At 39.2% G+C, this 16647-nt stretch overlaps 1 protein-coding gene across 4 annotated transcripts in view; it reads left to right on the top strand.

The window, feature by feature from the left end:
- Positions 1 to 16647, top strand: part of CDK14 (cyclin dependent kinase 14) — a 673880-nt gene that overhangs the window by 640185 nt on the left and 17048 nt on the right. The gene's annotated exons all lie outside the window — the stretch shown is intronic.

Genomic DNA, 16647 nt, shown 5'->3' with positions numbered 1-16647 from the left:
TCCATTGAAAATCAGAGACAGAAATTTGTAGTGTTACATAAGAGAATTTGGAGCCAGGAAGTACAAGATTCAACTTCTAGCTCTCTCCATCACTCTCCATGTGACCAAGGATAAATCACTTGCCTCTTTGGGCCTCCTTTTCCCCCAGCTATAAAATAAGAAATCTGATAATAACAGTGAGCATTAACATAGCTCTTTAAGTTTGACAAAATACTTTACCTACACCTTCATTTTAATTTAACAACAACCCTGGGAGGTAGGTGCTATTTTTAAAGATGAGGAAATCAAGGTAGATGCTGGGTAAGGGACTTGCCCAGGGTCACACAATTAATAAGGGTGAGGTCATATTTAAACTCAGGACTTCCTGACTTTAAATCCAGCATTCTACTGCACTGCTTCGGTGTCTACACTGATAACAATTGTGAAGAGAATTCTCCTGACAGAAAAAGTCACTTGAGAGACAGACAGACTTCTTTGAACCCCTAAGTACCCTTCCAGCACCAACTCTATGATGGTATGAGCAAGAAATGATCTTTTTTCCCACAATCTATTCTCGATAGAAAATTTTAGAGAAGAAAGCAAGAAGGATTAGCCCATCACTGATTCAAGACAGAGTTTACAGTTAGAAAAGTACCTCCACCAAAGGGCCTAGAAAATAGAAGTGCCGAGGTCCTGGGAGGACCTTCCTGGCCCTGTGTGTTGTACCGTAGCTGAAAACATTTTCCAGCAGTATAAATAGAAGCCTCGTAAAATTTTATTCCTCTTTCCCTTTTTTTAAAAAAATTATTTATTTATTTATTTTTTTGGCGGGGCAATGAGGATTAAGTGACTTGCCCAGGGTCACACAGCTAGTAAGTTTTCTTTCCCTTTCTTATAGAAATAAAAGACTTTTCAGGGAACCCAATTTTTTAAAAAGAGAAATATTAAACAGTGCCTATTGACACCAGTAATATTTGCTCTTTTTCTTTGTAGAAAAACTACCCTGTGTATTCAAGCACAAGGAGCAACATATTATAACAGATGGAGTGCCAGGCTCAGAGCCACAAGGGTCTGAGTTTGAATCCTGATTCAAACATTTGCTAGCTTTGTGATTTTTATCCTTACAACCTTAATTTCCCCTTCTATAAGATGGAGCTGATGATCACTGAGGCACTTCCCTCAAGGGACATAACTTAGGCAAATTGCTTTGCTGACTTCATTTCTTGGTTGTTATTACTAGCATCATGCCATGTGAGGCTAGGAACTAGACTCATGATTTCACTGATAGAGAGAACTTGGAATAAGAAAACTTCCTCTATCGATCCATATTGGTTCCCTGCTTGGCAACCTATTCTCTTGGTGAGTTGCCTGACAAAGACAGAGCTAGGAATCAGGTCTTTGGCTTCAAGATTGACTGTGTTCACTACATTGTGGATATCTCTTTTCCATGTAAGACCACAGGGCAGTAGACTTGGAAAAACTAGAAGAAACCTCAGAGATCATCTGGTCTGATTCCGTCATGTTACAGGTAGGGAAACTGAGGCCCACAAAGGTGAAATGCCTTGTCACCTCTGTCTCATATAGTTATGAAAATAATCTTAACAGTCTTAAGTTTGGTATCATCATTATCCTTCCTCCTCTTATTGTTCCAGTTAAACCTAGAAGTATTTGTTAGATAAATGATCAGGGTAGTAAAGTAAGTTAATCAACTCAGGCCAAACCCCGCCCAGGTCAGTATTCCTTCCATATAGACCAGTCTGGGCCACGTTCTCCTTCATCACTGTCTCTTTGGTATGCAGTAATGACTAAGGACTGAATGAAGGCCCCACCAGTGCCTGTTTCCTAACGGGCGTTCATTCCGCTTGTTGGAAGTCAATACCTATTTGTAGATAATAAATCTGTCAAATTAAAACCAACATGGAATTCTGTGTTTTACTGGGATCTGCTTCACATATGTCCGTTTTCCTCACACTCTCTTTGAATGGAACACAGTAAAATCTATTGAACAGCTTTCCGGCGTGATAATGCTTTGATAGACACTGAGTGACCTCATATACACACTCTAGTGTACTCTAATCTGTGGTCTCCCAGCTCCCACTCGGCAGGAATCCTGAGATGTTGATGGAACCCCATGATTTAGCAGAGCAGCTGGTGTGCCCTTTGACCCCTCACACTGGTTCTGACAGCTGCCTGCCATGTGCAGCAAGAACCTCACAGGCTGAAATCCCAGTTGGAAAGTAGAGGTTTGGGGATAAACAGGCAAGTCTGAGCTGGCTACTACTTTTAAAATAAACAGATTTTTTTTTTAATGCCTACTTTTCCATAGAGAAACCCTATGGGAGAAAATTTTACTGTCCGAAACAAACATTAAAGGACGAAATGCCCTCTTCCTTCAAAAAAGTCAAACAAAAACAATAATGAAGACGATGATAAAGCAATTAGCCTCCTTGAATCCACACTGATTTGATTTCCCTGTCCTTTAAAGTGGGTTCAGCTCACTTATCAATCCCCACGTTTTTTACTTAGAAAAAAATAATGCTAGGCCTAATCAGCATAGTGTTCCAGCAATTCCTTGGATAGCTACAAAACTGTATTTCAGTTTTAAATTTAATCCACTCTGCCTTTCCTCTTTTATCAGACTTTTCTCTCCAGGTGGAGGAGAATAGAAGGAAGCATTTAAGTCATAACCATAGTCCCAAATATAAAGTTGGCTTAGAAAAAAAATCCCTATTATAGACCCAAATGCCGGGCTGCATTATGCTTAGAATTCATTCTCTGCACACCAAGTACCCGGAGTTATCATTGCTAATGTTTTCCTGCTGAGCTGCCATCATCTTTTGTCTAGCTGTCAGGGTATTAAATTGATAGACCTTCCACATTTGGATAGAGGTCATTATCCCGTCGCCTGCTTGCATCGCTTACACTGAGCAGGTTAACTGCTTGAGGTCTTTTATCTTGATAAATGTTTCGCCATTGCTTTTGCTCCACAATGACATGAGCTGTTCCTTAGAGGTCAAATACAGTGGGATTAGGGATGCCAGAATATAATATTTACTGTACATCAGATGCTTAGATGCTCAAATGCAGATACTGTGTATCTATAGCTTGAATGAACACCCCCCCCAGGCATGGACTAGATAACAAAAGCAAGGTTTTTCAAAAATCATAGCCTGGATTCCCCCCCCCCCTTTTAAAAATATCATCATCATCATAATTATTACTAATACTATCATTACTATTACTACAATATCATGAAGTGACTCATTAACCATGGTAATCAAAGATATTTGATGGAACCAAGTATACACATCCATAGGATACAATCATGCAATGCAATTTGTAAATTGTTTTTAAAATGATATAAACCAAGTTTCCAACTGGCTTTGAGAACCTTAGAGACTTTTAATGTATTCATTAGGCATTTAGAGAAGTGACATTTAATGTATATAATCAGACAATTTTTGAAAGTGGCCATAAAAATCTCAAAGTCATCTTTAGGTATCCTTTTAGTAAAAAAAAAAAATGACTTTTTCTCTCCATGACCTCTCAAACCTTTCCAAAACTGGAATGGGTTCATTCTATGAAAAAGTCTATCCGCTCCTATTCTAACTGAAATGTATTGATGGAATATTAGAATCCGAATAGGAGCCCATGTAATGCATCCTATACCCAAACGGGACAATTTTCCTGAAATTGATCATCCACCCTCAACTTGATGACTTGAAGTAGAGAAGGACCCACCACTCCAAAAGTAACCCGTCTCCTTCTTGTTTAGCCAGTGGTTCCTTCTGTGAAGCCTGAATATCTGCCTTTGAATTTGGCTCTGAGAAGGAACAATCACTAAGAGATGGGACAAACAGGCTTCATGGAAGACATGGGATTGATCTGGGTTTTGAAGGGAGTTTAGAATTCCCTTTAAAGAATAGGGAGAGGTGGCTAGGTGGCATAGTGGATAGAGCACTTTCTAGCTGTGTGACCCTGGGCAAGTCACTTAACCCCAATTGCCTCACCAAAAAAACAAAAACAAAAACAACAACAAAAAAAAAAACAAAGAACAGGGAGACAGCTCTCAGGTAGAAGTCCAACCCTTCCCTCCCCAGCCCCCAGCTAAGGATTTAGTGGGTGGAGGTAAAGGGATAGGCTTATACTTTGAAAGCCAAGCTATGAGGTTTGGGCTTTAATTTAAAAAGCAGGGAGGATGATTTTTGGTTAGGGAGAGTGAGGATTCAGCTTTAGAGACACAAACAACGTGGAATTCAAGCCTTTGTCCTTCACAATCCCTCAATCCACTGACAACCTATCACTGTGGCAACAAGCCCTAGACTTGCTTGCCCTCAGCTCCTGTGAGTCCATATTGTGATAAAAAGAACATTCCCTATGAAGTCATTTAAGTACTAGAGTGGATTGCCTAGGGAAACCATAAAATCTGCTTTCCAAAAGACCTCCAAAAATTATCTAAGCCCTGATCTTTTGAGGGTTAACTGGTTATATTCCAACTACTAGGCAGGAGGTAGACTAGGTATACCCTAGTTGCTCATCATCCCTTACCTAGTACTACTTGGTGTTGATTGTCAAATAAATTCGGTTCTTTAAGAGAAATAACAGCTACCAGGGAAACAGGGAAGAAATGGGAATGGAAAGCTGAAATAGGTATAAAGTTCTTGGACTGTAGGGGCAGCTAGGTGGCACAGTGGATAGAGCACTGGCCCTGGATTCAGGAGGACCTGAGTTCAAATATGACCTCAGACACTTGACACTTACTATCTGTGTGACCCTGGGCAAGTCATTTAACCCCAATTGCCCTGCAAAAAAAAGGAAAAAAAGTTCTTGGGCTGTGAAATGAACTTTTAAAAAAATTTGTTTTCAATTCTTAGAACAAAACAAGCATTTTCATAACACAGTAATTATAGTGTAAAGATAATTGCACATGAAACTGCAGATTTACCAAGTACAGCTTGCTGCTCCCTCAAAATAGTCAAAATTGACTTAGTCACTCAAAGTTGTTCTTCAATCAATACTGTTGTTACTGTATTCAATGTTCTCTTGGTTCTTCTCACTTCACTCTTCATCATTTCATGAAAGTTTTTCTATGTCTTCCTCAGAACATTGAGTTCATAATTTCTTATGGCATAGTAATACTCCATCACAACCATACATCATGACCTATTCAGCTATTCCTCAATGGATGGTGATCCCTGCAATTTCCAGTTCTTTGCCATCATAAAGAGAGCTGCTATAAACATCCCATTCACATTCAAAATTTCTTTTTTGGGGAGGCAGGGCAATGAGGGTCAAGTGACTTGCCCAGGTTCACACAACTAGCAAGTGTCAAGTGTCTGAGGCTGGATTTGAACTCAGGTCCTCCTGAATCCAAGGCCAGTGCGTTATCCACTGTGCCACCTAGCTGCCCCACACATCCAAAATTATGATTACTATTGGTGAATTTCCCTCCATCTTATTTTTGCTCCCTATTTTCTTTCTCAGCCTCTCTTTTAACCCTATCCCTGTTACTTTATCTTCTTAGGTGAAGTTGATTGCGGGGGGAGGGGGGGAGCGGTTGTGACCTGAACTTATTGAGGACATGGTCTATCATTTCCATAGCCAATCCAAATATCTGATATGTAACTGGTTACAACCTGTTTCCCTGTTACCTTGGCATTTCCTCTAATCTCTAATATCTCTCATTTTTCTCTTAAATATTCCTCTCTTACACTCAGAGCTTTAGCAAACCTAAATGCACATTGAGAGATTAATCAGAGTGCCAGTAATGAACTGTTTTTATTTTTCCTAACATTTAGGCCAGATCGTACTGCTTTGAAAAAGTTCAGGAATAAATTGTGCCCTCAAAGGGGAGAGTACTGACTCTGGTTACTTGAGCAGAATCTGGGCTTTCCTAGATGCAGAGGTTTACTACATCTAACAAGTAAACACCAGCTTTGAGATTCACACTGCAAAGCTCGATGCTTCAGCTGACTTCTAAGAGGATTTAATCAAGCTACAGGATATATGATTCAAAGCAAAAAAATGTAATTAAGAAAAATCCCTTTTCAGTAAGGAAGGAGCAGATTGTTTCCATTAATTTTATGAGGAATTTTGTTTTCATTGGCTAAAGCTTAACCCTGTGAGGGGAGAAGGGTTTAATGGAATAGCTCAGAGTTTTATGTCACAAATAATGAGCATGCTACAAACGTCCCAGCCAGGTTGGCTTTATGTAACTTAATAATACATTGAGATATTTAAAAGTACCTCCAATGGATCTGTGACCTCATTACTGTGGGTATTTCCTACAAACATAAAATCTTAGCAAGATTTGAACCCAAATCTTCCATACACCAAGTCTGATGTCATCAAAAAACTGATGGTATAACTGGAAAAAAGATGATCTAGCCATGTAGTGAGAGCAGGGACTATGGACTTCATTGGTATCTATGTAGCTAGGCAGTTAGGTGGCGCTATGGATAGGGCACTGGGCCTGGAATCAGAAAGATCTGAGTTCAAATTTAGCCCCAGACACTTACTAACTGTGTGACCCTGGATAAGTCACTTAATATCTGTCTGCCTCAGTTTCCTCATGTATAAAGTAGGAAGGAGTGATAATAGCATGTGCCTCCCAGGGTTGTTATGAGCATCAAATGAGATAGTATTTGTAAAGCACAAAACTTGGTGCATAGTGAGGCCTATATAAATGTTAGTTGTTAAGAGAGAACTGAGTTTAAAATGTTGTGATCTTAAGGTGGGTCTACACACCAATAAAAGAGAATGCAGAATTGAGATAACTCTCTGAGTATTCTACCACCTGAATTATCCAGATACCCTGCCTAATTATAGGCATATTCACTTACAGGATTATTTCCTTAAACACAAATTTTAAGCTAACCCCATTATCTTATGCCTAAACCCACTGACCCTTTCAGTCTACCATTCTTCCTGTTGACCTTTCTCAAATGCTTGGATTCACCTTTTACGCAACCCTTGAGTAAAAACTCAAACCGACTGCTTCTTTTCCTTTAGAATGTTTCCCGCGTCCATCACATCTCCATTCCCTCCACCATCACCCAGTGCAGACCCTCAGAATCCCATTTCTACAGTACAGTAGCCTGCAAATGGACCTTTAGACTTCAGATTTCCTTAAACTGTAGCCATGGTAGTGAATAATGCATCTATAAATGTTTATTAAGTGCCCAGTGGGCGCTAAGTGCTGGGCATGCAAAAGAGAGGCAAAAGACAATCCTTGTCCTCAAGTTGCTTATAACCTAATGGTGGGAAACAACATGTAAACAAATATACACAGTGCCAGTCATACACAGGATAAAATAGGTACCAACAGAAGGAATTAAAAGAAGTTGGGGGGCAGCTAGGTGGCGCAGTGGATAGAGCACCGGCCCTGGAGATCCGGCCTCAGACACTTAACACTTACTAGCTGTATGACCCTGGGCAAGTCACTTAACCCCAATTGCTTCACTAAAAAGAAGAAGAAGGAGAAGGAGAAGGAGGAGAAGGAGAAGGAGAAGGAGGAGAGGAAGAAGGAGAAGGAGGAGAAGAAGAAGAAGGAGAAGAAGAAGAAGTAGTAGAAGTAGTAGTAGTAGTAGTAGTAGTAGTAGTAGTAGTAGTAGTAGTAGTAGTAGTAGTAGTAGTAGTAGTAGTAGTTGTAGTAGTCGTAGTTGTAGTCGTAGTTGTAGTTGTCATAGTAGTAGTTGGAGAAGACTTCCTGTAGAAGGTGATATTTTAGTTGGGACTTAAAGGAAGCCAGGGAAGTCAGTAGGCAGAGTAAATGAGGGAGAGGTTTGAGGCATGGGGACGGCCAGAGAAAATGCTTAGAGCTGAGAGGTAGAGTGCCTTGTTCCTTGGAACAGCCAGGAGGCAAATGTCACTGGATGTCATGTTGGGGGTTGGAGTATAGAAATCCTCAGTTTAAATCCTGCCTCTGAAGCTTACTAGTTATATAATCATTGACAAGTGCCACTTTCCTCATCTCTAAATTGAGGATATTATTACCTGGACTACCTACTTCACCCAGTTATTATGAGGCTCTTAGAGAACATACAGGGTGTCCCAAAAGTCTTAGTACAGATTTCAGCTCACTCACTTAGTAAGTCCTAGTGAGGAGTTACAAAATGCAGATCAACACATTCTCTGCAACTTAGATACTTAGAGATCTTCTTGGGGCAAAGAAAGGGTTAAATAAATCATGTGACCCAGACCTTCCTGACTCCTTTATGCACTACACCAAGCTTAGATTTACAAGCAGGTTGTTTTAACTTGGGATTCCATTTTTGTAAAGTCGAAGGTTGCCTTGGAATTGTGGGGAATGGGCAAGTTCATCATGATTCCAAATGATGGCTATGGTTCCCACAGGTGTGGGTCTTTGATTTTACAACCCTTATATTGGACTCTGTGGGGCATATGTGTGTTTTTACTAGCAGTCATGTCTCACATCCAACTGAAATATTTTTTTTTTATGTAGCCTTCAGATTTTTTCTTTCCTCCTCATCAATTCCATTCATGTTAATGATCTTTACAGATTATGTTGTCATTTTTTTTAAATCACAGAAACCATTTGGTTCAGGTAAATGATTTAAGCCATGAAACTTCTTTCTTCCTCCTTCCTTCTTGTGATTTCAGTCAGATTCCTAGAAGTTTTGCAAAGCTTCAAACTGTGATCAGCTAATGCACTCCCAATTAGCTGTACCAATTAATACCAATTAGATGTAAATTTTTATTGCAGCTTCCTACTGCTCTGTTCATCATATGGTGATGGGACCATAGTAGCAATTCTGTCTTACTTCGGCTTTGTGATTTCATCCTTGTGTCTATCACCTCTACTGATACAGATTTACAAACTCATCATGGCCTCTCCTCTTGGACAGTTTTCCATGTGTCCTCATAAATTGAGGAGACAACCCTAGTACCCTGGCTGTCCATCTGCCTTCTCTCATGCTTGCTCCATTACCAGACCTGTTTTACATCATTGGTATTAGGCTGCAACCTATTGATGCCTACAGGATTACTTGTAATTTTGATTTTTCTGGGAGTGGTACGCCAGGAGGCTGTGTGGAGGGATAGGAAAAAAAAATGCTACACTTGTATTCAAAGGACCTCAGTTCAAAATCTGGCTCTGCTAGTTCCTACCTGTGTTAGTTTGGGCCAGTCTCTGGGCTTGAGCTGCCTGATCTGTCAAAGTAGGGGGTTAGACCAAATGGCCTTTGGAATTCCTTTCATCTCTAAATCTATAATCGAATGAGTCTATGAGTTGCAGACCTTCAAAAATAAGAGGAGAATTTTTGTTGAGTTGTTTTTCCATCATGTCCAACTCTCTGTGACCCCATTTTGGTGTTTTTTCTTGGCAAAGATACTAGAATAGCTTGCCATTTCCTTTCCCAGCTCATTTTTCAGATAAAGAAACTGAGGAAAACAGGTAAAATCAACTTGCCCGGGGACACCCAGATAATAAGTGTCTGAGGCCAGATTTGAACTCAGGAAGATGAGTCTCACTGACTCGAGACCTAGTACTCTATCCACTGAGCCACCTAGTTTACCTGAAAGTACTATTGAGTTTCCCAAACATAAGCTAAGCGCATCCTCCAACTCAGTTCCCGTTTATCATTCAAACACAGTGCCTGTCAAACTTGTGCTTTTGATGGATTACCTTCTACCTCTGTGAATAAGATAGCCTAGGCGGGGCAGCTAGGTGGCACAGTGAATAAAGCACTCACCCTGAAGTTGGGAGGACCTGAGTTCAAATTTGACCTCAGACACTTACTAGCTGTGTCACCCTGGGCAAGTCACTTAACCCCAATTGACTTAAAACATCCAGGGTCATCTCCAGTTGTCCTGATATATATTTTGCTACTGGACCCAGATGGCTCTAGAGGAGAGAGTGAGGTTGGTGACCTTACACAGCCCACCCTCATTTAAATCCTATTCATCACAAGTCATGGCATCACTCCAAAGTCATGGTCCTCTTCTAGAACGAAGGACGAACAGCAACAACAAGAGCCTGGGCAATGTATGTCTTTCATACACTTCACTTTTCCACTGTGGATGGTGGATTATGGGGTTTTTTTTTTTTATTATGTGTTAACAGGATGACTTTACATAGTGTTTGTGGCTCATTGCAAAGAGTATGATGTCCTCTGTAGATAGGACTAATTGGAGAAGCTCGCCATCAACCCTTGTTAAGCATCACGTTAAAATGTGTGCAGTCACAAAAACCTTTGGATTTTTCAACATCGAGCGAGATGTTTAAACATTCTTCTAAATGGAAACCTTTCAAAATTTTCAAATGTTGACAAAGGTCTAAATGGCACTCATTTTCCCCACATCGATTTATAGCACGTCATAAGAAGTTTAGTATGCTCCAAGTTTAGATTTGCAACTATGAAGAAAACCCTAAATCTTTCAATTTAGCTGTAAAAACAACAACAACAACAACAAGCTGGTGACATTTTTAATGTGTATAAGAAGAAGTAGGGAAAACAAAACAAATGCCACAGAACTAGCATATATGGTATCATCATAAAGTTCTTATTGTTTCCTTTAAAGTCTGATGGGAATGTAGAGAGTGTGAGGTAGAACTTCCACACCCTGAGATTGCCTTACCTGTTTGACTTTGGGATTCAGTTTCTTCCCTTTGAGCTGCAGAGTGGTACAGGTAGACAGCTGGTCTCAAAATCAGCTATTCTGCCTCTGAGACACTCTGGCTGAGTGTCCATACCAATCAGCTAACTGCTTTAGAACAGCAGAAATTACAGAGAAGGTGCCAACCTGCATTGGGAGAAGTTTCCTTCCCATGAGGTCCCTGATAGCAAAGACATCACAACAATGACATTCTCTATTGTCTTCATTCCTTTGTAGTTACCCTTTTCCTTATGTGATCCTATAGCTTTTGTCAATTTTTAAGATTTTTTTTCCCCAAAGAAATTATCACTGAGGGGCTCTAATAATTTAGCCAGCATCAAATGACTTAGATTTCAAGATGGTCAATCCCATTTTTCCTAATGTTTCCTCTACCCTAGACTACTCTGTCACTTTGTGGAAATTATATTCCAAATATCTTGTGTTACTGTAAGACCCACATCTGCCTATTTAGGATGCATCTTCAAAATAAGGCATAAGCCCACTACTGAGTTAGTTGGCCAATGACATGCAAGTATCTTTAATTGTAAAAATGCTTGCTCTTCCTGACATTGGTCCAGAATCTACTTCTCCATCACAGATCTTTTCAATCCTTCAGAGGACAACCCTTCAGATATCTGAAGACAGTTAACATCTCTCCCCTTAATCTTATCTAGGCTAACACTAACAGTTCCTTCTACTTTTCCCTAATATGATTTCCAGACTGTACTATACATACATACTCTGCTATAATTATATACATATATACACACTATACTATATCATTCTATATCGTATGCATGACATTCATACTATAATTTATAAATGTCTCTTTAAATACATCTAGCTTACGTTATACTTCAGTTATCTGACCAACACACTGTACATTTGGATTATTACCATAAATTGCACATTGGTGACTGTTATGTCTAAGTAAGAGAAGAAAGTATCTCATTATACCTAGATTTTTCTATTTTTCATCCTTGTAGATATCTCTTTGTTTATCCTTCTCTTATAATGTTAGTTAATTTTGCTATTATTTTCAAATACATGATTGGCCTAGGTTAGTCCTGTCCATCCTGAACATGTTTGCTATATTTTGCATAGTCTGTTCTGTTGCATTCAACCCAAAGTTTAGCCATTGTGTAAGCAAATAACAGAATAAGAAGAAAGACATTATCTCTATGAGGCCATAGATTTCCAAACCTTTAAAGTAATGATGGATGTCCTAGGAGCAAATAAAATGGTAATGATAATATCCCCTATCTATAGAAAACTTGCAGAATATTTTATTCAAAATGACCTTATGAGGGACAGCTAGGTGGCACAGTGGATAAAGCACAGAATTTAGAGTCAGAAGGCCCTGAGTTCAAATCCAGCCTCAGACACTTAGTACCTATGTGACAAGTCACTTGACCCCAATTTCCTCTAAAAAAATGGGACCTTATGATATAGGTAGGAAAAGTATTATTATTCCTGTTTTTACAAGTGATGAAGCTGAAGTTTCACATATGAACATTAGGGATATTCCACCCAGTCCACTTTACTGACTTCTGTGAGAAAATAATGAGATTTGGCAGATACTCAAAGGCCCCACCTGGAGATTAATCTAAATTTAAGTGAGAGTGATTGACTTTGCTGATTAGCCTACTTAAAGTTAATTAGATTGTAACTACACCTGGCCAGCCCTTAAGAAGGTATTGTTCTCAGAAGTTAAGGACTTTGAACTCAACATGAAACCACCTTCAAGTCCAGTGAACCAATGGATTTGGATGACTCTAACCAACCAGATTGAAGTGGTGTGTAAGGACCACCTATGCTCTGGACCTATAAAAAACTTCCACACTCAGTTTGCAGCAGCAGTTCATGGTTGAAGCAGGCTCGTTTCGGAGGACTTGAGGAAGAACCAGACCAGGCTGCAACTCTAGGCTAGATAGGCCTTTTCTTAACTTTCTGAACTCCACGTGTTCTCCTTTTACTAATACCTAGTATGCTTTAATAAATGCTTAATGCCCAAAGACTGGTACTAAAGCTTATAATTTAAGATGACCACACATTTAGATTTTAAACATCATACTACCCCTTTCTATTTAATGTATAATCATCCTCACCACTACCCTTAGAAAAACTGAGAAATAAATATATATCTTCCTTTTTTTTTCTGGACATGTATTTTTCCTTAGAAATGGATTGTTGCGCTCTTTAAAAATAAGATCCTACAGGAAGAACCTTGGCTTAGTTTTACAGGGTGTGATTTGTTGTATACAGACTATTTAGCTCAAAGTCTGAAATAATTGATATGAGAAGTATATACAAACTCTGTCCCTGAAACTCTAGAGACTGGTAATTAATAAATAAAAGAGTTTCTTCCCTTTTTGTGGCTCATGTCCTTGCTCACTGAGCAAGGTGTCTCATGCTGAGCAGTTGAAACTAAGGATTATGATGGGAAGAAAAAATAAAGCAGCAGCTAGAAGTTGATTTTGCCTGGCCTTTTTTTCCCCCACATAAGCTGTACTTTGCATGACAGAAATCTGTTAAAATTACATTGTCATGTGGGTGTTGTATTGGGTTGGGTTTTTTGTTTTTTTCTCTTCTGAAAATATGAGGCAACCTGAATCACTGGGCTTTTCTTTTTCCAACATGATCTAAGTGTGAAAAATCAAAAACTTTGAAGAGGATTTGTGGGGCAGCATCTTCGGTGATGAGTGTTTGGAGTGTGATGTTAATACCAGCAGACTGGAAAACAAACAAAATAATTCAGACAAGACATGCCTGTTGTCTTGTGTGAGTTTCAAGAAGAAATGTGTATTTGCTTACCAAATCAATAGTCTGGGGGTGGTTTAGGTGTGGTCCTGCCTGCTTGTCTGACCTCTCATTTCTATTGTTCTCTCATCTTGGAAGGAATTTATTGGCTGGAGGGGGGATAGGAGGATGAAGGTACAGGAATGTTGTGGTAATGACTTGGGCACAAAGAACTAGATTCATCACCATAGTTCAGTAATTCTCTTCTAGACTACTGAAGAAGACTCTAAAAAATTCTGAAGTCTTCTCTTATCCATAGGACTCTTGAGGACCATCTGCTGCTACAACTTGCTTAGGCTTTTCTAATGTAACTGTGCAGTGAAGATGAACCCATTTCTTTCCACTACCACTAAACTGCTAAGCCATTGGCACTTCCTTTTTATTTCTACTGTGAAGAAGCCAGTTTTTAATGATGCAGATATCTTCCTCCTGTTACACTGGAGGCTTCACCTTTCCAATGAACTGGAACTCCTGAGCCAGGAGGACATGTAACCAGAGTGAAGCAAAACTTGAAGACACTGACCAAATCACCCTTTATAGTTTTAGAACGTTTATTGCTAAAAATGTTAACAGTGGTGTTATAGCCGTATGACAATGGTTGAGGCTTGCATGTCCATCTAAAATAATTATTTAGGGATAGAAAAGGGAAATAGAGGCATAAAGTTCATAAATGGTACTGTCTTGTTCTTCTTTTGCTTTAGTGTGCATAGCTTTTCAGTTAATCACAGAATGTCAGAGTAGAAAGAGGTCATCTAACAAAGGCCCTCTTCAAACTTTGATATGTGATCAAATGGTTCTAGATGTGTTTGACAGCAGATGCCTCCAGGTACTTGATTCACCTCTTCTTTCCCCCAACCCTGTGTATTTGGGTTTTTAGCCCCAGCACCCTGCTGAAACTTTTCCCACTGAAGTTACTAATGACCTTCTAATTACCTTTTTTGGGGTTTTTTTTGCCCTCATCCTCCTAGGCTTCTCTTCTGCCTTTGACACTATTGACTATCTCTTACTGCAGAATGCTGAAGACACCAGCACTTAGCCTAGTAATTAGCACATAAATAATCGTTTCATAAATGGTTTTAATTGGTCCCATAGTCTTACTTCCTTTGGCTTCAGAGACATCACATTCTCCCAATTTTCCTCTGTCTTCACTAATTCCTCCACCTCTTCCCAGTGCTTTGATGTTTTTCCCAAAGGTCTCTCCTTGGCATTTCTTCCTTCATTTCCTTCTCTACAACATTACAGTTGTCTAAGTACCCATGACATCTTTCTGATGCGTGAAAATTCAGATTTCCCCATGGGTTAAGCTTTGGAAATTTAAACACTAATAAAAAAGATTCAATTCTACGTCATGGTTTGTCCACTACAAAATAGACTTTTCTGCATAGGCACAAGGAAAGGTTTTTTTTAAATCGGTAAATATGTCCCTAAATATGGTACTTTCTAAGTGGGTAAAATGGTGGTTTGACCTACTCACATGATTAGCTTCATTGAGTGATAGCAGTTGCCACTGGAGAACACATATGTATACCAAGAGTAGAGATAAAAGTAGCCAGAAAATTCACCTACTTGAAATTGCCTTTGGCGCCTTCATATTCAATCTTTAATTGGCAAAATAATAACAACAATGGGTCACATGTTATGACTACAAAGTTGTTTTCACACATGTCCTTCATGACAATCTTGTGAGGTTGAGTTTTCTATTATTCCCTCCATTTATATGAAGAAACTGAGATAGAAAAAAGTTAAGTATTTTTGTAAAGATCAGATATAAGTGGTAGCGCCAGCTCTAAAACTTAGGACTTCTGATTTGAAGTACTACCTTTCCCATGATGCTATACACTGGATTTGTTAACAACCCAATTGAGATTTATATTCCATGACCATTTGTGTAAAACAACCACATTCACCATTTGTAATGTGTTAAGTTGTATAGAAATCTCTACCATGTATCAAGAAAATTTATGGAAGAGAATGGCATATGTTTTTTATGATTCATAAATCATAGAATGAAGTAAGGATAAATGAACTAATTAATAGACAGATGGATGGACAAATGGATGGATGGATGGATAGATGAGTGAATGAAGTATTTATTTAGTGCTTACTATGACCAGACACTGTGCTAAGGGCCAAGGATACCACTAAAAGCAAACAAGCAAGATAGTTCTTTGCTTCAAGGAGCTTACCTCTAATGAGGAAAGTAAGCACATACAAAGAGAACTAGAAAGTATGTAGTGGGGCTGGGGGCACGTCTAAATGGGAATGCCCAGGTAGTGGCATGGAGGCTTGCTTCTAGACAAGATAAAGTGAAAGCTCGCCTATCATAGCCTAAGGTCCCAGGAACAGAATCCAAGTCCTAGTGGGAGAATGTCAAAGCTGGAAAGAATTTTAAAGATAATATAGCCCAACTCTCACTTCACAGATGAGGAAACAGAGTCACAAAGCTATTGAGTAGCATAATAACGATTTGAACATAGTTCTTATGTTCCTAAGACCAGCATTCTTTCCTCTATACCATGCTGTTTTCATAATTATCCTTATAAGACATATCAAAACTGGAAAAAAAAAAAAACAGTGGTTATTTCTAGAACAGCAATAAGCATTCGGTTTAGAGTCTGCTGTTAAAGCTGCTCATATATGAAATGTTATGATGGAGCACCAATCCATTATTGAGAAAGGCGTGATGAGCAACTTGCCCATTCTGCTAGAATTGATTCTCAGTCCAGAGGAATTGTAGTAAAATGTCCTGCCCAGGGTCATAGCACTCGCATCAAGTGGCCTCCTTAGAGATCCTTCCTTCTACCTCACCTCAAATAGGTGGTTTGGAGAAAAAAGTATGAAGTACTAAAACATTAATTTAGGAATCATTGAGTGCAACTCCTCCATTTTGCAGACAAGGAAAACAAAGTTTTTCCTCATTGTTCTGCTCATTTTTAAGTGGCCCTATCTTCCTTCCTCCACTAAGTACTTCATTTCCCTAAGCCTACTTGTCTTGGCTAATTACCATCACTTTGGGCTTGTTGCCCCCTTGTTTCCTCTTTCCTGCCCCATGCCAATGGAAATTTACCTTTTGTGCTTCTCATTCTATCCCCACAGTGTATATTTCCCACCTAGAAGTTCCTGTCATCTCACTTGCCATATCTGTGAGACAATGCCTAGCCTAGGACAAATTATAACACCTAAGATTTCTCCCCTGCACTTGGTGATGTCCAATCTAGAACATATACCTATTACTCATTCAAAAATTAATGT

The sequence above is a fragment of the Dromiciops gliroides genome, chromosome 5, assembly GCF_019393635.1.
Source record: "Dromiciops gliroides isolate mDroGli1 chromosome 5, mDroGli1.pri, whole genome shotgun sequence".
NCBI classification, from domain to species: Eukaryota; Metazoa; Chordata; class Mammalia; order Microbiotheria; family Microbiotheriidae; genus Dromiciops; species Dromiciops gliroides.
Note: the sequence above shows the minus strand (reverse complement) of the source record. Positions and strands in the feature narration are given on the sequence as shown.